This window comes from Dipodomys merriami, unplaced genomic scaffold (genome assembly GCF_024711535.1).
Source record: "Dipodomys merriami isolate MVZ:Mamm:240054 unplaced genomic scaffold, mDipMer1.0.p SCAF_44, whole genome shotgun sequence".
Classification (NCBI taxonomy): domain Eukaryota; kingdom Metazoa; phylum Chordata; class Mammalia; order Rodentia; family Heteromyidae; genus Dipodomys; species Dipodomys merriami.
In genome coordinates, this window is record NW_027206002.1 from 2591624 (window position 1) to 2615123 (window position 23500).

General features: G+C 42.0%; 1 protein-coding gene across 4 annotated transcripts in view; it reads right to left on the reverse strand.

Annotated features, from left to right (window-relative positions):
* Positions 1 to 1492: 1492 nt before the first annotated feature.
* Positions 1493 to 23500, reverse strand: part of Cdkl3 (cyclin dependent kinase like 3) — a 48977-nt gene continuing 26969 nt past the window's right edge. For 2 of the 4 annotated variants that reach the window (XR_011366341.1, XM_069993769.1), the window contains one exon: positions 1493 to 1871. The gene's annotated coding sequence lies outside the window, so the exon portion shown is untranslated. Of the gene's footprint in view, positions 1872 to 15602; positions 15669 to 22505; positions 22527 to 23500 lie in introns of those variants that run through there. The other 2 variants (XR_011366343.1, XM_069993770.1) reach the window with 2 other exon arrangements.

Here is a 23500-nt window from a genome sequence, read left to right on the forward strand (position 1 = left end):
CATTTTCATTTTATTCCAATCTTTCTCGATCCTCTAATTTGGACTGGTTATATTGCTATGTCTTAACGTTACTGATATTTTCTACTATAGTATTTAATCTCTGAACTCAGTTCAGTGACTTTTCATGTCAAACTATGTTTTTAACTCTAGAAGAAGTTCCATTTAAATCCTTTCTTTTCCTTTTCCAAGACCAATATTTGAACTTGCTATCTGAAGCTTGCTTCCATTCATTGGTTGGTGCTCTATCACCTGAGCTAGACCTTCAAACACCCCCCCCCCCATTTAAACCTTTTTAGTATTCTTTTGCTCATTACGTTCACTTGTCCTTTAAGTCCTTGTTCTGAAGTCCTTGCCTGCTAATTTCATCATCATTCATTTCTATTAAGTGGTTTTAAATATTCGTCATGAATAATGTTTCTGTGTTGTTCTAAAGTATAGTATTTTTTGTTGTTAGATGGTAGGCATATACTATTAAATAATTGTTAAGATTTTTTTTTCAAATTTCCTATAAAGTTTCTTTTGACAGGAAATTGACTTGCCTTGGCCCATAAGTGGAATTTGTAAGCTTTGTAAAAGCAGATCTTAAATGGTCTGTATTCTAAGGTAGTTTACCTCTATTACTAAAGTATGGTCCTTTTGGGATCTCTACTGAATTCTTTTGCATCTGGGTGCTGGTAGCTCACCTGTGTTTTTGGTTTTTTTTTTCTGGTCGTGGGGCCTGAACTCTGGGTCTGGGCGCTGTCCCTCAGCTCTTCAGCTCAAGGCTAGCACTCTACCACTTGAGCCACAGAGCCACTCTGGCTTTTTCTGCTTATATGGTGCTGAGAAATAGAACCCAGGGCCTCATGTATGCAAGGCAAACACTCTACCACTGAGCTACCTTCCCAGCCTCTGTAATTCTACCTACTCAGGAGGCTGTGATCCTGAGATCACAGTTCAAAGCCAGTCAGGACAGAAAAGTCTAAGAAAATTTATCTTCTATTAACCATCAAAAAAGCCAGAAGTGGGGCTGTGGCTCAAGTGACAAAGCACCAGCCTTGAGTTAAAAAGTTAAGGGACATGCTAGACGCGAATGGTTCACACCTGTAATCCTAGCTACTCAGGAGGCTGAGATCTGAGGATCATGATTTCCAGCCCAGGCAGGAAAGTCCATGAGACTCTTATCTCCAATTAACCACCAGAAAACTGGAAGTGGTGCTGTGGCTCAAGTGGTAGAGCAGTTGCTTTGAGTTGAAGAGCTCAGAGACAACCTCCAGGTCCTGAGTTCAAGCCCCATGATTGCTCCCGCCTCCCCCCCCCAAAAAAAAAAGAACAAACTTGGTTTTCTCCAAGCACTGTGACATCCTTAAGAAGCATCTGGCTTACAGACCCTTGGAAGACTTGCTTTGGCTGGCTTTGTAAATTTCACACTAGGTACATTTTGTCAGTTTGGATACTCCAAAAGCAAGAGCCAAGGAGGGGATCTGCTAGATTTATTAAAGTAAATGCTGTAAGGAAAAATGAAAAGGGAGCCAGAGGATGCTAGAAATCTTATGATTGCAACACAGGTCTGATTCTTATGAGAAGAAAGAAAGGCTGAACAGAAGGAAGGCAGAGGGCATGCTGTATTTCTGAAGCACAAGACTTCCTTTTTAGGCCTCAGAAACCCAAGTCTTTAGCAGAGATTAACACATGAGAAATCCGGACCTTACTCAAATGTGATAATGAATTTCAAGAGTCCAGCAGCTGAGACCAGTCAATTAAGCTCTGCATCAAGATCTAAGTAGTATACATTTTGGAGGCCACCAAATATTATTCGTCTCTTGCAGCAAAGAGATTTACTTCTCAAATTTTGAAGAGGATTCCTCCATGATTCCTATTGTCTTTTCTTCCTAGGGGAAAATTCAGAAAAGAAGATCAATCAGACAAACTTACAGCCCTTATTATAGAAGTTGATCTCAGAGTTGCAACTGGTCCTCATTCTCTCTTACCTCCACCACTCATTCATTCTGGATTCCATTCCTCACAGGTATCACTTTGGTAATCATGCCATTCTCAGTCTGAGGTTGCCATAGTTTTCTATTCTCAGTTACCAGGAGTACAAGGCAATATCAGGAGACACTTGGATAATTATGTTAAACACATATGCCACTCCATCCGCCTAATAGCAGTCTTACCTGCTCCTGTTCATCAATAGGCAAACTACCCCTACCAGTAAGGTGACTTCTCTCTTGCCTGCTACTGTCTATGCACAAGGAATCCAAGATGTCATGGCAATTGTAATTTAGTTAAATGTTATTCTTGCTTGTGGCCTCTAGCAAGAATGTAACTCTTTTTGGACATCAGGGACTCCCCAGTTCTTCAAAATCCAGAGATACAAGGATGTGCAATTTAAAAATTCCCTAGTTGGGACTAATGGTAAATAGAACTGCTCCTGCTTCCTAGAGCCTATATTTTTCCATGTGTATCTGCCATATCCCCTCAGGTTCTTGTGAGGGTGTTAAAACCCACAATCTGAGAAAGTGGGTCAAAGTCAATTTATTATTTATATCTAGACCTTCATTCCAGTCTCTTTGAGCAAATGCTCATGCTCTTGGTCCCTCCCCTCCCCCCCCCCCCCCCCCCGGGCCATCCCAAATGTCAAATCTGAGAGTACTGCCTTGGCTTCTTCTGCTACATAGATGGCTACCTGCAAATTCTTTTGAGGATAGAGATCCATGCCAAGGTTTCTGATTTCAACGCACATGCTATATACCTGAAGAAAGGCATGCCATCCGTTCCATATATTTCTTCTGAACTGCCACTTAACTTGTGAATATAAAGACTGGGGGAGTGGGGGGGGCGGGACTAGGAAGGTGGCTCAGTGGTAGAGTGCTTGCCTTGCATGCCTGAGGCCCTAGGTTTGATTCCTCAGCACCACATAAACAGAAAAGGCTGGAAGTGAGTGCTGTGGCTCAAGTGGTAGAGCGCTAGCCTTGAGCTGAAGAGCTGGGGGAACAGCACCTAGGCCCAGAGTTCAGGTTCCACAAATGACCAAAAAAAAAAGATTGGTTCAGTGTTCTTTGAGGCTGGTTCTTTAGGATCTTATTAATATTACCAGTAAATTCCATGGCACAAAAGGGGTTGGATGCTATGCTGTGTTTGATTCTGTCACTGGATTTTGGTTACTGGTTCCAGGGCCTGAAAGACAATAGTTTCATCAGAGAAAAGAATTCAAGGATGGACACTGGAGATTTAAGCAGGAGCCAGTTTATTAATTCAAAGCAAAATGCAGCAAGAAAGGCAAAAGTGCATTCTCCAAGAGAGTGTGCTATATTGGCGATCCTAAAATCTCCAACTTTTTTTTTGTCATTACTGGAGTTTAAACTTGGGGTCTTATTGTTTTTTTTGGGTCCGGTCATGGGGCCTGAACTCTGGGCCTGGGCGCTGTCCCTCAGCTCTTCAGCTCAAGGCTAGCGCTCTACCACTTGAGCCACAGCACCACTTCCGGCTTTTTTCTTTTTGCTTATGTGGTGCTGAGGAATCGAACCCAGGGCCTCTGGCATGTAAGGCATGCGCTCTACCACTGAGCCACCTTCCCAGCCCCTAAACTTGGGGGTCTTATAATTGCCAGGCAAGTGCTCTACAATTTAAGCCATGCTCCCAGCCCTTTGTGCTTTATGTTTTTCCTTTTAATAGGATCTCATATTTATGCCTAAGATAGCCTGGACCACAATCCTAAAGCACATACTACTATGCTCAGCTTTTATTGATGATCTTCTGAACATTTTTGGGGGTCAGTTGTGGGGCTTGAATCAGGGTCTGGACACTGTCCTGGAGCTCTTTTGCTCAAGGCTAGAGTTCTACCACTTTGAGCCACAGCTCCACTTCTGGTTTTCAGTAGTCAATTGGAGATAAGAGTCTCATTGACTTTCCTGCCTGGGCTGGCTTTGAACCATGATCCTCAGAGCTCAGCCTCCTGAGTAGCTAGGATTACAGGTATAAGCTGCCAGGATCTGGCGTCTTCTAAACCCTTTAGTCCAGGATTGACCTGCAACCATGACCCTCCTGATCTCCAACTCGTGAATAGTTAGGATTACAGGTGTGAGACACAGGAGTAGGACTGGGCAGCTTCAAGATTTTATTGTTGTCTTTTGGTATAGGGATGGCTGGTAATGAAAAATTAATGTTCCATTAACTTCTGAGGAGTGGGCTGTATGTCATCAACTCCCCTTTTTGCATTTCAGGTGGTGGGAGTTCATGGCTTTGGATGGCCAGTTTAGTACTGTTATGTTTCAGTTGGTGAGAGCTATGGGTCAGCAAAACCCTGCTATATGTCACAAGTCCTTTCATTAACATCAGCAGTTCAGGGTATTATCAACATCCAAGCCATAGACTTCATAACTCTCTGGCTAACCCCGTATATCACTCCTCATGTAAGGAGTGTGGACCCTTACAATCTTTTTTTTTTGGGGGGGGGCCAGTTGTGGGGCTTGAACTTAGGGGCTGGGCACTGTCCCTGAGCTCTTTCACTCAAGGCTAGTGCTCTACAACTTTGTGTCATTGTGACACTTCCATTTTTCTGGTGGTTAATTGAAAAGTCTCACAGACGTTCCTGCCTGGGTTGGCTTTGATTTGTGATCCTCAGATCTCAGCCTCCTGAGTAGCTAGGATTATAGGCATTAGCTACCAGCATCTGGTCATTTATGATTTAAAGAGGGCTGTATACCTTTTTCAGAAACTACTTTCTGCTGAATGGTGGCACTGGCCCTACCAATGGGTCTGTATTTTCTCTTTGCTATTTGCTGGTGGTTGATAACTGAAACTAAGGTAGGGGAAGGGAATGATGCAACAACCTGTTTTAGGGGTTCTTGTTGTTGATGTTTATCTTCTGGAATATAGCATTTTCAGGGGAAATTTTTGAAGCCCAGTAGTTGGATTTGCTGTGGGTTGCCACTGTGGTTGCTGTAATTTTGTGAGAATGATCTTCCATCTCCTACTTATTAGGTGCAGTTGAATATCCTTTAATGCTTTTTAATGTTGTGGTCCTGAACCATCATCCCATGGCAGATGATGGAACTTTGTATGTAGGAAACCTTGGAGAAGTACTCTTGTCCACCCCAGGCAGATGTGATTTGGTTCTGAGACTCAGTGATTAAAGGAATACTAAAGCAAGCATTAGCAAAATCCAAAAGGGCATGATAAGATATCATTTAATACAACAATAGTAGTGGCGTCCTGACTCTTTTAGCCATAGATTTTGTTTTGACATACAGGACCAAATATGGCTTCCCTTCTATGGAGCAGGCTTAAGATCCAATTAGAAAAATGTGGGCAGTTGTACCCACACTAGTAAATGTTGCACCAGTGGACACATCCTACAGTGAATGATGATGATGGAGTAACACATGGGACCACTGGGGACAATTTTCCCTGGTAGCCTGCTTAGTGCCCTCTGGCATTATGAATACTAACCAATGATGAAGCAGCTTCCAATTTGGTCCCAGCTTGATTTCTCTTTGTCATATAACCAGAGCATGTGAAGAAGTCTCTTCAGCAATAGGAACTTGCCATCCATTTCTGGTGTACAACCAACTTTAGTGGCAATAGCCATTATGGTGTACAAAGGGCCTTAGGGCCTCCCTGACTAAGAACTTATAGGGAGGGGGCCCACCTCCAACACTGCCATTTTATTCAACAGCCTTATGATGGCTTTTGGAAATACCATGTGGGTATCTCATTTAAACTCTTCAGTTGTTGTTCTAAATATTTGAGGTCACACTTTTGTAGCCCAGTATTTTGTTAGTAGCAGTAGTTGTGATTTCCTTTTCTATCTCTGCTGGCAGGCTATACTGCTAAGTATTTATTACCCTGTGTAGGGCAGACATTTTTTTAAAATTGGTCTTTGACTAGTGAGGTGTTACAGTTTTTAACCCGTTGTACCCTTAGGTGGAATTTTGCAATTATACAGTGTGGGGTATGCCCTAGAAGCACATCTACCCTCTCCTTCCTGGAGATAGATCTAAACAGTGCATTCCCAGAGAAGACAACAGTTCATTTCCAGGGGAACCTGTACTCATCTCTCCACATCCATCTGCAGCTGTCCACTGCCCTCTATGTTTAGGGGGAATGGTCAAGAAATAGGGTGCATTCTGTACCAGTTTGCATTATTATAGTATATGTGGTCTGTATATTGGTAGGGATCAAAATATTTACAGTTTAATTTGGGAGTCACCAGCTCATCTTTCCATGGATTTTACTATGTGGATGCAGGAGCATGATGGATTTTACATTTAAAAACAATTTAGTGCTCTGATATAATGCCACAAAAAGTTGCACACACATAGGATTTTAGACCTTTTTTCTGCCAAAAACAAAACAAAAAACAAACAAAAAAAACTACTGGCTAACTCCTGTAATCCTAACTACTCAGGAGGCTGAGATCTGAGGATCGAAGTTCAAAGCCAGCCTGAGTAGGAAAGTCCGTGAGATTCTTATCTCCAATTAACCACCAAAAGACTGGAAGTGGCACTGTAACTCAAGATGTAAAGCACTAGCCTTGAACAAAAGAGCTCAGGGACAGCGCCCAGACCCTGAGTTCAAGCTCCACAACTAACCAAAAAAAGTCTAATGAAATTGTATTAAATTTCAGACTCCCAGTTATAGACCAGATCTATAGATCTCTTTTTTTTTTTTTTTTTTTTTTTTTTTTTTTGGTTGTGAGGCTTGAACTCTGGGCCTGCTCAGCTCTTCAGGCTCAAGGCTAGTGCTCTACTACTTGCAGCACAATTTCTGGTTTTCTGGTGATTTATTGGAAATAAGAGTCTCATGGACTTTCCTGCCCAGGCTGGCTTTGAACTGCGATCCTCAGATCTCAGCCGCCTGAGTAACTAGGATGACAGGTATTTGCCACCAGCACCCAGCTTCAAATCTCTCTATTTTTATGATTAATATAGAGGCCATACCATACTGCAGAAAAAAAATTTCTAATCAAGTTTTTCAAAATTTCATCTCTTTACTATACATCCTAAAGGAGAATCATCAGGAATGCTAATAATACTACCTTCTTGTTTAGTCTTGCTCTGGGCCTTAGAGAAAAAAGAAAAAGACAAAAATTGGTGAGCATAACTACTCTAATTCTCTGGAACTCCCCTGTACCTGTGAGTTCCCAGATCCAGTTCCTAGATTATACCCAGGAAATGCCTCTTTTGTTTCAGAATGCCGTCAATCTCACTAGAGTCTCTCACAATGGCAACCATTTCCAGGACCACTGAAAACTCCTTGACAGCTTGGATCCAGTACCTACGTTCATTGTGACCAAAAGTCAGATGAAGAAGGAGCAGGACCTGTAGGCCTTGCCCGGCATCAGTGGTTTAGGCCTATAATCTTAGCTACTCCAAAGACTGAGATTTGACACTTGTGATTTAAAGCTAGCCCAAGAAGGAAAGTCTAAGACTCTTATCTCTAATTAACCATCCAATAGCTGTAAGTGGTTGAGTGTTAGCTTTGAATGAAAAAAGCTAAGGTACAGTGCCTAGGCCCTGAATTCAAGTCCAGTATTGCACAAGTGAGAGAGAGACAGAGACAGAGACAGAGACAGAGACAGACAGACAGAGAGACAGAGAGAGAGAAACAGTATCACAATTATGACAGGTGGCCTCTTTGAATATCAAAACAGACATCTTTAAGAATTAATCTCTTATGAAATGGTAACCCCTTTGTATATAACCTTAATAATGACAATAAGTTAATATAAGCAAAAAAAAAAAAGAATTAATCTCTAAGCTGGTGGTGGCTCACACCTGTAATTCTAGCTACTCAGGAGGCTGAGATCTGAAGATAGAGGTTCAAAGCCAGCCTGGACATGAAAGTCCAATCAACTACCATGAAATTGGAAGCAGAGCTATGACTCAGTGGTAGAGTGCTAGCCTTGAGCAAAAAGAGCTCAGGGGTAGCACCCATGCCCTGAGTTTAAGCCCTACAATTAACAACAACAACAGAAGATTAATCTCTAGAGGATTTTTAAAAAAATGTTTAGAATCATCTTTAATAACAGTTGACTTTTGTTACAGCAACTTTCATTAGATAAATCTAAGAGTTTGGCCTCTGGGGAGTAGAGTCAGTATCTCATTTCCTTTCTAAAAAAAAAAAAGAAAGAAAGGAGACAGAGTGTGGCCACCTTACACTGATACTCTTTGTTGAGTCTTAACTATGGTGGCAATGATGAATAAATGCATTAACCATATAAAGATTAATTTTAAGGTGTTTCAACAGAAATTTTAATTTTTCTAAAAGCAGAATATAAAGCCTGGTTTAAGAAATATGTCATTAGTTTCAATCCATTCCTCTAACTTATAGTGGGGGTTAGGAGAGGGGATTCTATCTCATGATATACTCTACTTCTGGGGAGGAGGGAGAGGGTCACCAAACATAGAATATGCATATCTTCATCTCCCTTGACCTTCAACAGATTTACCAAGACAGCGCTGAGTAAATTTTCCAAGTTTCTTATAACTTCCCTCTCATAAGCCCTTCCATATTCCTTTGTTTTTGTCCCTATCTGTCTATTTCTAGTTTTGTCCTTATCTATTTCCCTTTTGGAACAAATCTTGCTTTAAGGCAAACCTTTATTTTACCATGTAAAAACCCTTCTTACCCAGAAAATGTCCTCTAACTTCTAACTTACTTTACTCCATCAAATATATCTTAGCACAAATCGTATCATAATCCTTCTGATTTGCCCCTCACCTTCCCATTTCCATTTTGGAACTTCCTGTTTTTAGACAAGCTCTCATATTCATATATTTTATTCTCTTTTTATAGCCCTATTCATATCTCCTCATCTTCTACTTACTGGTTCCTTTTTACCTTGTTTTCTTTTCCCTAATCCAACTATACTTTCCTCCTCCCCCTCCCCCTCCCCCTCCCCCTCCCCCTCCTCTTCTTCTTCTTCTGTCATGGGGCCTGAACTCTGGGCCTGGGCACTATCACCTCAGCTCTTCAGCTCAAGCCTTGTGCTCTACCACTTGAGCCATGGCACTACTTCTGGCTTTTTCTGCTAATGTGGTGCTGAGGAATCAAACCCAGGGCCTCATGCATACAAGCCAAGCATTCTACCACTGAGCCACTTCCCAGCCCCTTCTTCCTTTTTTCCTTCTTTTCTTCCTTCCCTTCCTTCCTTCCTTCCTTCCTTTCTTCCTTCCTTCCTTCCTTCCTTCCTTCCTTCCTTCCTTCCTTCATTCCTTCCTTCCTTTCCTTCCTTCCTTCCTTTCTTTTTCTTTTTTTGCCTGTCCTAGGGCTTGAACTCAGGGCCTAGATGCTGTCCCTGAGTCTCTTTGTGCTCAAGGCTACTGTTCTACTACTTGAGCCACAGCATCACTTTCAGCTTTTTTCTCAGTAGTTTATTGGAGCTAAGAGTCTTATACACTTTCCTGCGTGGGCTAGCTTCAGTCCTCAGATCTCAGCCTCCTGAGTAGCTAGGATTACAGGAGTGAGCCACCAGTGCCCAGCTTTAGTTTTCTTTAAAGGTACCTCTATCTATTTCCCCTTTTGGTCTTACATGAGGCTATGAATTACAGAATGTTACCCTCCAGCCTGTGTACGCCTAGGCATGTCTAGACTGGGATCTTCCTATTTTAGGCTTTCTGTTATAACTCAGATGACAGGCATCCACCACCATGCCCCACTCCTGTTTAGATAGAGTATTGTCACCTTTCTGCCTAGGCTGGCATGGAACCACAATCCTTCTGGTTTGAGCTGACCCTGAAGTGAGGGTATCAGGTGTGTGTCCAGCCCCCAGCTCACCAGGACTTTGGTAATGGCCTTGGTGAATGAAGGTTGTCCTCTAGATCCATTTAGACATCTGGTTTAAACAGTACATCTATCCTACCATGTCTATTTCCCTCAACCTCCTTATTCTCTCCTTTATCATCTATAAGGGCAATCCAGGCATTTACAATATTCTGAGTACTGGCCATATCTTTTGTCAGGCTTCTTAAAACCACCTTACTAGTGAATCTGTCATACTCCCCCTAAGACCCTTGCTAGGGTGTAAATTCCATGTCCTGAGAAAGTGTGCCAAAAATCAATGAATTTTTTAATATTTATTTTATTTGACTTTTTGGTTTTTTTTTTTTTTTTTTGGAGTCCGGTCGTGAGGCCTGAACTCTGGGCCTGGGCACTGTCCCTTAGCTCTTCAGCTCAAGGCTAGCACTCTACCACTTGAGCCACAGAGCCACTTCTGACTTTTTTCTTATGTGGTGCTGAGGAATCGAACCCAGGGTCTCGAGCATGCAAGGCAAGTACTCTACCACTGAGCCACCTTCCCAGCCCTGTATTTTTGTTTTTGTCAGTCCCAGACCTTGAACTCAGGGCCTAGGCATTGTCCTTGAGCTTCTTTTTGCTCAAGGCTAGCGCTCCACCACTTGAGCCACAGCACCACTTCTGGCTTTTTCTGTGTATGTGGTACTCAGGAATGGAACCCAGGGCTTCATGAATGCTGGGCATGCACTCTACCACTAAGCTACATTCCCACCCTTTTTTTTTTTTCTTTTGTCCGTCATGGGGCCTGAACTCCGGGCCTGAGTGCTGTCCCTCAGCTCTTCTGCTCAAGGCTAGTGCTCCACACCACTTGAGCCACAGCGCCACTTCCAGCTTTTCCTGCTTATGTGGTGCTGAGGAATCAAACCCAGGGTCTCATGCATGCAAGACAAGCACTCTACCACTGAGCCACCTTCCCAGCCCCAATAGATTTTTTTAGTAGCTTTGAATAGAACAATCCAGTCTCTGGTCAAACACCCTAAAAATTGAATTCTAAGGCTTTTGCTGACATACAAACTATTCTTGTGAATCTTGGTGTCCCCCTTTTTTTTTTTCTTACCATGCCTAGAATGTTTTCAACTTAGAGTTTAACCTAAGTTACTGGACCTGGCAGTGGGGAAAAGTCAGAACAGTTATTGAGGTGAACCTGCAGCAGCATCCAAGAAAGTGGAAATGTTAGTTCTTATAAGTGAAACTGGGACACTTCTGTTAAGCCTAGAAGATTCAAAGGTTGCAGAGACAGCATTCTTGGCAGTATCCAACTAGATGCCCCTATTCTGCACTTTAGAGTTCTTTCTCCCACAAGGGTGGTTTGTATGATAGGCCTGCTAGGTATTCGGATGCCTCTGAAGTTCTATAAAACAATTAGATCTTCACCCTACTATTCAGCTGAGTCTGCTCTTCCACTTTAGGAGATAAATGCTTCTTTGTGAGACATCAAGGCCCTGCAGGACTCAGTTAGCTTTTAACTCCTTAAGTCTCTTATTATCCCTCTACAAGACACAGATACAAATCAGCAGTAACCAGCCAACCTCCATCTCCATATGTATTCTCTCTTCTCCAAAGTCTTTCATGTACCTATATCATCATACCTGACTCTGCCTTAAAGAGACCACAGCTATGAAAAACCATGCATGTTCAGGATGCATAGAGTTCAGTGCTGTACTGTAGATGCTTATTTTTCCCATAATGCCACACAACTTCTGCTAAAGACATGCTGCCTTATAACAACAAAAAAAATTTTTTTGGGTCCGGTCTTGGGCCTAAACTCTGGGCCTGGGTGCTGTCCCTCAGCTCTTCAGCTCAAGGCTAGCGCTCTACCACTTGAGCCACAGCGCCACTTCCAGCTTTTTTTTCCTGCTTATGTGGTGCTGAGGAATCGAACCCAGGGCCTCATGCATGCAATGCAAGCGCTCTACCATTGAGCCACCTTCCCAGCCCCCGTGAAACTCTTATCTCCAATAAACCACCAGAAAACTGGAAGTGGCACTGTAGCTCAAGTGGTAGAGCGCTCGCCTTGAGCTGAAGAGCTGAGGGCCAGTGCTCAGGCCCAGAGTTCAAGCCCCATGGCCGCCAAAAAAAGAAAAAAAATTTACTTTAACCTTTAAGCACACTAACTTTTACATTGTTTTCTGGGTATCATTTTCTTTTTAGGAGGAGGATTTTCAGAAAATTGAAAGAGGAAATCACTCAGCAAACACATGGTGATTTAAACACAACTGACCACAGCACAGGACTGACTGTGCATTAACTGAGCTCTTGAGTGCACACACAGGAATTAAAGTTTTGCTTTTAAAATCTTATTTTTTTGCTGGGTGCCAGTGGTTTATACTTGTAATTCTAGCTACTCAGGAGGCGGAGATATGAGGATCAGAGCTTGAAGCCAGCCTGAGCAGGAAAAATCTGTGAAACTCTTATCTCTAGCCACAAAAAGCTGGAACTAGAGCTGTGGCTTAAGTGGTAAAGTGCTAACCTTGAGCAAAAGAAGCTCAAGGGAAGTGCCCAGGCTTTGAGAACAAGCCCCAATAATGCAACAAAAAATCTTACTGTTTTTTACTATGCTTGTTCAAAACTACATGTAATGAACATGAATAAGGCAGACTTACTGTAGGTTGAATTCTATCAGCACCTTTGACTTGTCTGAGTTTAATACAAATAACTATGTTCTTTATTTCCCTGATAATGCTAAAATCTTAGAACATATCACTGTATTCACCTGCTCCTACTTTTTTTTCCTACTTTTTTTTTTTTTTGGTCATGGGGCCTGAACTCTGGGCCTGGGCACTATCTCTCAGCTTTTCAGCTCAAGGATAGTGCTCTACCACTTGAGCCACAAGCACTACTTCAGATTTTTCTGCTTATGTGGTGCTGAGGAATCGAACCCAGGGCCTCATGCATGCAAGGCAAGCACTCTACCACTGGGCCACCTTCCCAGCCCTGCTCCTACTTCTTGTTTTAATGTGGTCAAGCACTGTAATTCTACATATTCATATATATATATATATATATATATATATAATTTTTATTTTTTTGCAGTGCTGGGGATCAAACACAGGGACCAAGTGGCAGAAATCCTATCAGCACAGGTAAATCTGCTGAGAAATTGCTACAGACCCTTTCTTACACGTTTTATTTAAGAATGTTTTAATAATAAAAAAATAACCTGGTGTTGGGAAGATGGCTCAGTGGTAGAGTGCTCCTCCTTTGTTTCCCCTTCCCATCCCTTCTCCCTTCCCCCTCTTTGAGACTCTTTTTTTTTTTTTTTTTTGGGTCCGGTCATGGGGCCTGAACTCTGGGCCTGGGCACTGTCCCTCAGCTCTTCAGCTCAAGGCTAGCGCTCTACCACTTGAGCCACAGCGCCACTTCCGGCTTTTTTCTTTTTGCTTATGTGGTGCTGTCTTTGAGACTCTTATCTCCAATTAATCACCAGAAAATCGGAATGGCACTATGGCTCAAGTGGTAGAGCACTTGCCTTGAGCTGAAGAGCTCTGGGACAGTGCCCAGACCTAGAGTTCAAGGCCCATGACCAACCAAAAATAAAATGGAATATTCATTCAATAAACACTTATTGGGGCTGGGAAGGTGGCTCAGTGGTAGAGCGCTTGCCTTGCATGCCTGAGGCCCTGAGTTTGATTCCTTAGCACCACATAAGCAAAAAGAAAAAAGCCGGAAGTGGCGCTGTGGCTCAAGCTCTATCTAGCCTTGAGCTGAAGAGCTGAGGGATACTGCCCAGGCCCACGACTGGACCCCCCCCCAAAAAAAAAACCACACTTATTAAAATAATCTCTAGGAATTTATATAGTTTCAACAAATATTCTGATGCCACCAAATGGTCTTTGGAAAACAGGAAAACTAAAGGAAAATTTCAAACTAAATTACTATCCAAAGAAGACTGCTAATGGCAGGATTATTCTATAATAAATCTTATTTTTCATGAGGCATCAGATGCTTTTAATATTTTAATAACATTGTTCAGTGTAATAATTAGTAGCCTCAAAGAAATTACTCAGAGGAGACAACCAAGAGTAAATGCTGCCTGGAACATGTATAAATATTCTAGGGCTTGGTTTGAAATATCCTAAGACTTTGGAGTCATGTGTCTGGAAGTCCAATTCCTACCTTGTATTTTTATTGCATCTCTCATCTAGAGGATTTGGAGAGGAAAGTGTGATATATTAGTATCCCATCCCCATAAACAAGTTTGGTCCAACAGAAAATGACTTGTTATCTGTTAAACCAGGCAGGGGCTAGCTCCAGCTGGAACTCGGGCTCCCTCTGGAGGACACCTGGGCTATCTGACTTCAAAGAGAACTTCAGAAAGCAACTTTATACTCTTGTTCAAAAGGGGCCTATAGACCACATACTAGCTACTGTGTACGTATAACAAACATGCTGTGATCCACAGTGGTACATGCCTGTAACTCAAGCTACTCAGGAGTTTGAAGCAGGAAGACTTTTTCAGGCCAGGAGTTCAGTGTCAGCCTGGGCTATAGCAAGACTTAAGTCTCAAAGAACAAAACAAAAACCCTAGCATGCTACAGAGACCATTCTAACCCACCAGTAAAATTATAACCATATGTTATTCTTTTCAGATTTTTTGCAAGGAAGATGTTACTGTCAATATATGCTAGGCATTATTCTAAGCATGGAGAATACAACAGTGAGAAAGCACTTAAATCCATGCCTTTATGGAATCTGTTAGTGCAGGAACACAATAAGCAAGATAAATGCAAGAAAATCCCATGTGAAAAAAATAAGGCAGGAAAGAGGAATAAGAATGGGGAGTTCCAGGGCTGGGAAGGTGGCTCAGTGGTAAAGCGCTTGCCTTGCATGCTCGAGGCCCTGGGTTCGATTCCTCAGCACCACATAAGCAAAAAGTAAAAAGCCGGAAGTGGCGCTGTGGCTCAAGTGGTAGAGCGCTAACCTTGAGCTGAAGAGCTGAGGGACAGCGCCCAGGCCCAGAGTTCAGGCTCCACGACCGGACCCAAAAAAAAAAAAAAAAAAAGAATGGGGAGTTCTAATCTTTTTTTTTTTTTTTTTGATTGTGGGGCTTGAACTCTGGGCTTGGGTGCTGTCCTGAGCTCTTCAGCTCAAGGTGAGCACTCTACCACTTGAGCCACAGCACCACTTCTGGTTTTTTAGTGTTTTTTTTTTTGAAGATAAGAGTCTCACAGACTTTCCTGCCCAGGCTGGCTTCCAACCGTGATCCTCAGATTTCAGCCTCCCAAATAGCTAGAAGTACAGGTGTGAGCCACCAGTTCCCAGAAATAGAGCTTTTTTTTAAATGGTTGTTTTTCCTTTTATTAAATCAATCAATCAATCAATCTATCTATCTATCTATCTATCTATCTATCTATCTATCTATCTATCTATCTATTTTATGTGTTACAGAGGAATTGAACCCAAGTCTCATGAATGCTAGGCAAACACTCTACCACTATGTCTGGGGCTTTTACTCTAGATAAAGTGGGAAATCACTAAGGGGATTGGGGGGCTGGGGCAGAGCAGTTTGGAACTACCCAGGCCATGTATCTTAGGAAACTGAAAGTTGAAGGAGGGTGAAAGCAGAGAGATTAGTCTAGAGATTTCTGCAAAATCCAGGCAAGAGCTAGTGTGACTACCAATGGAGAGTTTAAAGTGGTTAGATACTGGAGATACTTAAAAAAATAAATCAGGATGTAAGGGAGAGGAGAAGAGAATCACTCTAAGATTCTTCTGCTGAGCACTTGAAGAATAGAATTGCCCTCAATGAAGATGTGGAAAGCATGGAAGGGAGCAGGTAGAAGTGGAGAAGAAAGAGACCTTAATTTTGAGATACCACTTACATCTTTTTTTGTCTTCTTGTTTTAATGAAGCTGTTGAATGGACAATTGGAAATCAGAGTCTGGAGCCTGTGGGCCAAGTCCACAGAAATTTCAGTTACCATTGTATAAACTGTGAGTTTAGATCAGACAGAAGAGAGATCTAAGAACCAAGTCCATATACTGATTACGAATTACAGACCTCCTATCTCTTGCTTTCCTGTTGTTTCCAGAGTTCACTCAATTATTAAAAGAAACTAGCCAGATAAAATAAAAAATTCATACTGATTGTTATCTACCTTTCTTCCAGATGGCTATAAATCAATTATCTGGGAATTCTAAGTCTTCAGGTTTCAAAATTAGAATGAATAAATCTATTCTCTTTTATATTGGAATAAGATGTTTGTTAGAATGGTGCTGTTTGTTGGCCCTCTGAGATGTTTCTCAAATACAAATTCAAAGCTGATTAAGATATTTCTTGGGAACAATACCGAGGCTGAGTTCAAGCCTCAGGAAAGATGTGCACACACACATACACATACACACTCTCTCTCTCTCTCTCTCTCTCTCTCTCTCTCTCTCACACACACACACACACACACACACACACACACACACACACACACACACAGAGCAAAACTGATAAACCTCAATATAGAATTTCCAAGAAAAATAAAGGAAAATAGAAAACAAATTATAATGGCTGGGCATCAGTGGTTTATGCCTGTAATCCTAGTTACTCAGGAGACTAGCATCTGAGGATCACAGTTCAAAGCTAGCCAGGGCAGGAAAGTCTGTGACACTTTTATCACGAATAAACTACTCAGAAAAATCTGGCCCTATGGCTCAAGTGGTAGCGCACTAGCCTTGAGCACAGAGAGGCTCAGGGACAGGGCCCAGGCCCTGAAGGTAATAAAATCAATCCTAAACATATATTCTATCAGGAAATAGAAGGATGTACTAGTCAGATTTATGCTACTGTGTGAAAATATCTGAGATAATAAAGTCAAAAAGAGGAAAAGCTTATTTTGGTTCATAGTTTGGAGGCTTCAGACCATGGTCAGTTGGCCTATGGCAAGGCAGTTCACCATAATAGGAACACATGACAGAGGAAGCCTGTTTTACCTTATGAAGAACAAAAAGAAAGAGGGGCTGGGAAGGTGGCTCCATGGTAGAGTGTTTGCCTTGCATGCATGAGGCCCTGGGTTCAATTCCTCAGCACCACATAAACAGAAAAAGCCAGGAGTAGCGCTGTGGCTCAAGTGGTAGAGCATTAGCCTTGAACTGAAGAGCTGAAGAACAGCGCCCAGGCCCAGAGTTCAGGCCCCACGACTGACTGAAAAAGAGAGAGAGAGACAGAGAGAGAGAGAGACAGAGAGACAGAGATAGGATAGGCCCAGTTGCTTAATATCGCCTTAAAGGCCATACGACCAACCATCTATCTTCCTTTCAGTAGGCCCCTTCCTAAAGGTTCTATCACCATCCTTAGTGCCACAGACTTCCAACAGAACAAATCCTTTAACATATGGACTTTTGCATGATGTTAACAAATTTAACTATAACAAAGCTAAAATATTTTTCAAGATATGTTATGTATCTCATTAATAAAGATTATGAAAGGTCATGCAAGGACAGCAAAAAGAAAAAAAAAAGAACAGGAATCCTTCATTAACCTAATGTTAGTATCCTTAATTAAATACTAATCAATTGACTCCAACAATACACAAAAAGGATCAAATTACAGTGAAACCAACGAGGATACTCTTAGGAGAGGAACACAAAGGTGCAATACCTATGTACATCTGATCATATAAAATAATATCTATCAAAATGAACTCTAGGAAATGGAAATGAGGATTTTTTTCTTTGTTGCTATTTTGGTTTTCTTTTCTTCTTGTCTTGTTTGTTCACTTACCTGTCTGGATTGGTAATCGGGCAAAGAAATGGAGGGAGAAAGGGTGAACAATGCAGTAGTGGTATTCACTGGACACTGGAAAATGACCTATATAACTTGTGGGTAGAGACGGGAGGGAAAAACTAGGAGAGAAAGAGGGAAAGGGTGACATTGTCCAAGAAGAAACGTATTCTTTACCAGACTTATGTTTTTTGTTTTTTGTTTTTTGTTTTTTTTTGTCAGTCGTGGGGCTTGAACTCTGGGCTTGGGCGCTGTCCTTGTGCTCTTCAACTCAAGGCGAGCACTCTACCGCTTGAGCCACAGCACCACTTCCAGTTTTCTAGTGGTTTATTGGAGATAAGAGTCTCACGAACTTTCCTGCCTGAGCTGGCTTTGAACCGTGATCCTCAGATCTCAGCCTCCTGAGTAGCTAGGATTACAGGCGTGAGCCACCGGCACCCGGCTTTTTACCAGACTTATGTAACTGTAATCTCTTTGTACATCACTTCTTTAATAACAATAAATTTATTAAAGTTTTTTTTTTTTTGGTCGCTCGTGGGGCTTTGAACTCTAGGTTTGGGCACTATCCCTGCACTCTTCAGCTCAAGGCGAGCACTCTACTGCTTGAGCCACAGCGCCACTTCTAGTTTTCTAGTGGTTTATTGGAGATAAGAGTTTCATGGACTTTCCTGCCCAGGCTGGCTTTGAACTGTGATCCTCAGATCTCAGCCTCCTGAGTAGCTAGGATTCCAGATGTGAGCCACCAGTGCCCGGCTTATTGAAGATTTTTTACAAAATGGATCAAATGGAATTTAATTCTAGAAGTGCAGGGTTGTTTTGACACTCAAATACCGATTGATGGAAAGGAAAGAAATGTACATATCATCCAATTTGGAAAAAAATAGTTGTATTGTCAAAGTTTGTAGAGTTCATAAGCTTTAGAGATCATGATCATGACAATTCACCTTGTGCAGGTTAAAATGTGTTTGACTTTGGCTAAGTATCACTTTTCCACAATACTATGAAATTTACATGATCACTTAATCACAATAAAGAAATTTTTAAAAAAAGAACTTGGGAGAGAAGGAATGATATTGTCCAAAAAGAAATGTACACTTTACCTGAATTATGTAACTGTAACTAACTCCTCTGTACATCACCTTTATAGTAACAATTAAGTTTTTTTTTAATTTAAAAAATAAATTTAGGGGCTGGGAAGGTGGCTCAGTGGTAGAGTGCTTGCCTTGCATGCATGAGGCTCTGGGTTCGATTCCTCAGCACCACAAAAGCAGAAAAAATAAAAAAAGTCAGAAGTGGTGCTGTGGCTCAAGTGGTAGAGTGCTAGCCTTGAGCTGAAGAGCTGAGGGACAGCGCACAGGCCCAGAGTTCAGGCCCCACAACCAGATGCCCCCCCCCCAAAAAATGTAAATAAATAAATAAATTTACAAAAAAAGGAAAAAAAAGTCAGTTGATGAAATTCACATTACAGAACAAAGGAGGAAAATTCTAAGAATTCAGTGGATATAGAAAAAAGTATTAGACAAAATTCAACACTCACTCAATGATAGGCTCCCACAAAATAGGAATAAAAAGACCATATCTCCATCTGATAAAAGTCTTTTACCTAAAAGCTACAATTAGGGCTGGGAAGGTGGCTCAGTGGTAGAGCACTCGTCTTGCATGCTCAAGGCCCTGGGTTCAATTCCTCAGCATCACATAAGCAAAAAGAAAAAAGCCGGAAGTGGCGCTGTGGCTCAAGTGGTAGAGTGCTAGCCTTGAGCTGAAGAGCTGAGGGACAGCGCCCAGGCCCAGAGTTCAGGCCCCATGACCGGACCCCCCCCCCAAAAAAAGCTACAATTAACAGCATGCTTCCTGAAAAAGTAATGAATAGTTATCCTCTCATATTGAAAAAATAAAAAAAGGATTCTCCCTACTTTTACTCAACATGTCCTAGTTAGTACAATAAGAAAAGAAAAAGTGGGGCAGGGAGTGTAGCTCAGTGGTAAAGTGCTTGCCTAGCATGCATGAGGCCCTAGGTTCGATTTCTTGGTACCACATAAGATTAATAAAAGAAAAAGAATCATTTTTTTAAAAGTTTTAAAAAAAGAAAAGAAAAAGTGGGCTGGGGAGGTGGCTCAGTGGTAGAGTGTTTGCCTTACACGCATGAGGCCCTGGGTTCAATTCCTCAACACCACATAAACAGAAAAAGCTGGAAGTGGCGCTGTGGCTTGAGCTGAAAAGGTGAAGGGCAGTGCCCAGGCCCAGAGTTCAGCACCCATGACTGAAGGGGAAAAAAAAAAAAAGAAAAGAAAACAAGAAGTAACAAAAGGCACAAACACTAGGAAGGAAGAAGTAAAACTGTTTGTGCAGATGTTATGGTGGCCTAAACAGGTTCTCATCCCTTATCCAAAAGGCTTGGAATTACAAGTGTTTTATATATGAGAGATTTACAGATTTTGTTTTCTCTATTTGCATACACAATGCTAGCTGAACATCCTTAGTCACAAACCCTGAGATGTTTTAAATTCTGAAAGTTTTAGTATAGTGTAAGTGCTTCAGGAGTTTTGAATTCTGGAATATTTTGAATTTTGGATTAGGGATGTTCAACTTGTATAATAAATCAATATGTAATATACATAAGAAGCAGGGGAGGAAGAAAAGTAAGGTGAAGAAGAGGATGAAAGAAGGGAGGAAGGGGACAGAGTAGAAAGGAAGAATGCATGTAAAGAAGGAAGGAAGGAGGGAAAGAAACCCTACTACAACCTATAAATGAATTTAGCAAGGTCTCACGATACAAGACCAATATAGAAAACAAATTTTACTTTTGCACACTTGCAACAAACAATTGGAAGGTGTGATCAAAAAAGCAATGCCATCTGAGGATTGAGGTTTGAAACCTGCTCAGGCAGGAAAGTCCATGAGATTCATCTCCAATTAAGCACCAAAAAAGCTAGAAGTGGAGCTTGGCTCAAGTGGTGGAGTGCTAGCCTTCAGCACAAATCTCAGGGAAAGCACCCAGGCTTTGAGTTCAAGCTCTAGGACTGGCACCAAAAAAAGCCATTTTCAATAGAATAGAAAATACATAGGAATTAATTTAGCAAACTGTGTATAAGATTGCTATATTGCACACAATAAAATATGAGAATTTTAAGATCTAAGAGAAATTTAAGATCTAAATAGGCTTTATATCAGGCTTTTAGATTGGAAGCCTCAATATTGTTAGGATATCCATTCTCTTCTAATTGATATAAAGATTTAAAACAATTCCTATCAAATTCTAAAAGGCATTTTGGCAGAAATTGACAATCTTTGATACTGGTGTAAGAATGGACAAATACAGAAATACAACAGGTATGGACAGACTTATAGCTATTGAACCACTCAATTTCTTTGAAAGAGAGTAGTTACTACAGCTAACAGTGAGTCTGTTAGAAAGGTATAATTTGTGTACTCAGCTATTAATTCTAATTAAACTTTTTTTGAGAATAAAAGGTACTACAATATTGTGATAGATTATGTTTTGCTTGTGGTTTTGTATTTAGTACATACAAAACCAGCTATAAGAAGCCGGGCACTGGTGGCTCACGCCTGTAATCCTAGCTACTCAGGAGGCTGAGATCTGAGGATCACGGTTCAAAGCCAGCCCGGGCAGGAGAGACCGTGAGACTCCTATCTCCAATAAACCACCAGAAAACCGGAAGTGGCGCTGTAGCTCAAGTGGTAGAGCGCTCGCCTTGAGCTGAAGAGCTAAGGGACAACGCCCAGGCCCAGAGTTCAAGCCCCACGACCGACAAAAAAAAAAAAAAAAAAAGAAAGCCCCACTTGTATTTTGGCCGGGCGCTGGTGGCTCACGCCTGTAATCCTAGCTACTCAGGAGGCTGAGATCTGAGGATCGCGGTTCAAAGCCAGCCCGGGCAGGAGAGACCGTGAGACTCCTATCTCCAATAAACCACCAGAAAACCGGAAGTGGCGCTGTAGCTCAAGTGGTAGAGCGCTCGCCTTGAGCTGAAGAGCTGAGGGACAGCGCCCAGGCCCAGAGTTCAAGCCCCACTGCTGACAAAAAAAAACAAAAAACAAAAAACAAAAAACCAGCTATAAGAACCAGTTTTAGTACATACCAAAACCAGCTTACTTAGTCTGGTAAAACACTACTTAGACAAATTTTATTAATTTTGAGAGAGAGGAAAAATCAAGTTAATTTAAATACAGTCCTTAGAAGTTCATATGTCAGCTGAGGATAGAGCCAAGTGCAACAGCAATTGCCTAGCCATTAGGTGTGACATGCTAGGTTCATTCACCAGCATCCAGGTATTTGGGAATGGAGACTTTGGAAGGTAGTTAGGATTAAAGGAAGTAATGAGGGTAGAACATTCGTGATGGCATTAATGGTTTTATTAGAAATGGAAGTGAGACTTAAACTAGCATATGAAGTACTTCACCATGTTTTTATTTTTATTTATTTCATTTATTTATCTATTTGCCAATCCTGGGCCTTGAACTCAGGGCCTGGGCACTGTCCCTGAGCTTCTTTTGCTCAAGGTTAGCACTCTACCACTTGAGCCACAGTGGCTCTTCCGGCTTTTTCTGTTTATGTGGTACTGAGGAATCGAACCCAGGCTTCATGTACACCAGGCAAGCACTCTACCACTAAACTATATTCTTATCCCCTTCGCCTTGCTTATATGCAGCAGGAGGCCTCCCCAGAACTAAGCAGATGCTGGCTACAGATCCTTGGGCTTAAGTCTAGCTTCTAGAACTGTGAGCTGAATAAACATTTCTTCTTTATAAACTATCTAGTTTGTGTTATTCAGTTAGCAACAGAAAAATGGACAAGACAGTAAAATCCTTTTTTGGAGCCAGGTGAAAGTGGCTCACGCTAATCCTAGCTACTCAGGAGGCTGAGATCTAAGGACTGTGGTTCAAAGCTAGCAAGGCCAGGAAAATCCTGGAAACTCTTACCTTCAATTAACCACCAGAAAACCAGAAGTGGCCTTATGGCTCAAGCAGTAGAATGCTAGCCTTGAGCAAAAGAGCTCTGGGACAGCGACCAGGTCCTGAATTCAAGCCCCATGACCAACAACAAATAATAAACAAACAAAAAGAATTTACGTCAGGCTGGCATAGTGGCTTACATATATTTACATTATAATTCCAGCTACTGATGAGGTGAAGCTCAAGATTGCAGTTCAAGGCCAGCTCAGGAAAAATCTTTGTGACAACATCTCAGTAGAAAAGCTAGGGGTGCCGGGCGCTGGTGGCTCATGCCTGTAATCCTAGCTACTCAGGAGGCTGAGATCTGAGAATCTCGGTTCAAAGCCAGCCCGGGCAGGAGAGACCGTGAGACTCCTATCTCCAATAAACCACCAGAAAACCGTAAGTGGCGCTGTAGCTCAAGTGGTAGAGCGCTCGCCTTGAGCTGAAGAGCTGAGGGACAGCGCCCAGGCCCAGAGTTCAAGCCCCATGACTGACAAAAAAAAAAAAAAAAGCAAAGCTAGGGGCTGGGAAGGTGGCTCAGTGGTAGAGCGCTTGCCTTGCATGCCTGAGGCCCTGGGTTCGATTCCTCAGCACCACATAAGCAAAAAAAAAAAAGCTGGAAGTGGCGCAGTGGCTCAAGCGCTAGAGCGTTAGCCTTGAGCTGAAGAGCTGAGGGACAGCGCCCAGGCCCAGAGTTCAGGCCCCACGACCGGACCCCCCAAAAAAAAAAGAAATGAAAAGCTAGGCAGAGTGGTATGTGCCTATCATTCCAGCTATCTATATGGGAGGTATAAGCAAAAGGATCAAAATCTAGGCTCAACAAAAAAAGGAATACCTTTACCTAAAAAATAAAGCAAAAAGGAGTGAGTATTGGCAGAAGTGGTGGAGTATTTCCTTAGCAAGTATGAAGCTCTGAGTTCAAACTCCAATATAACAAAACTCACACTGGAAAGCTTGAGCATTCTAGGAGTTAGCTAACTGTGACTCTCAGAGGGCTGAGGTCAGTAAGTACAGCGTATATCATGTGGCAGGATATGTTACCCACTCAGTAATT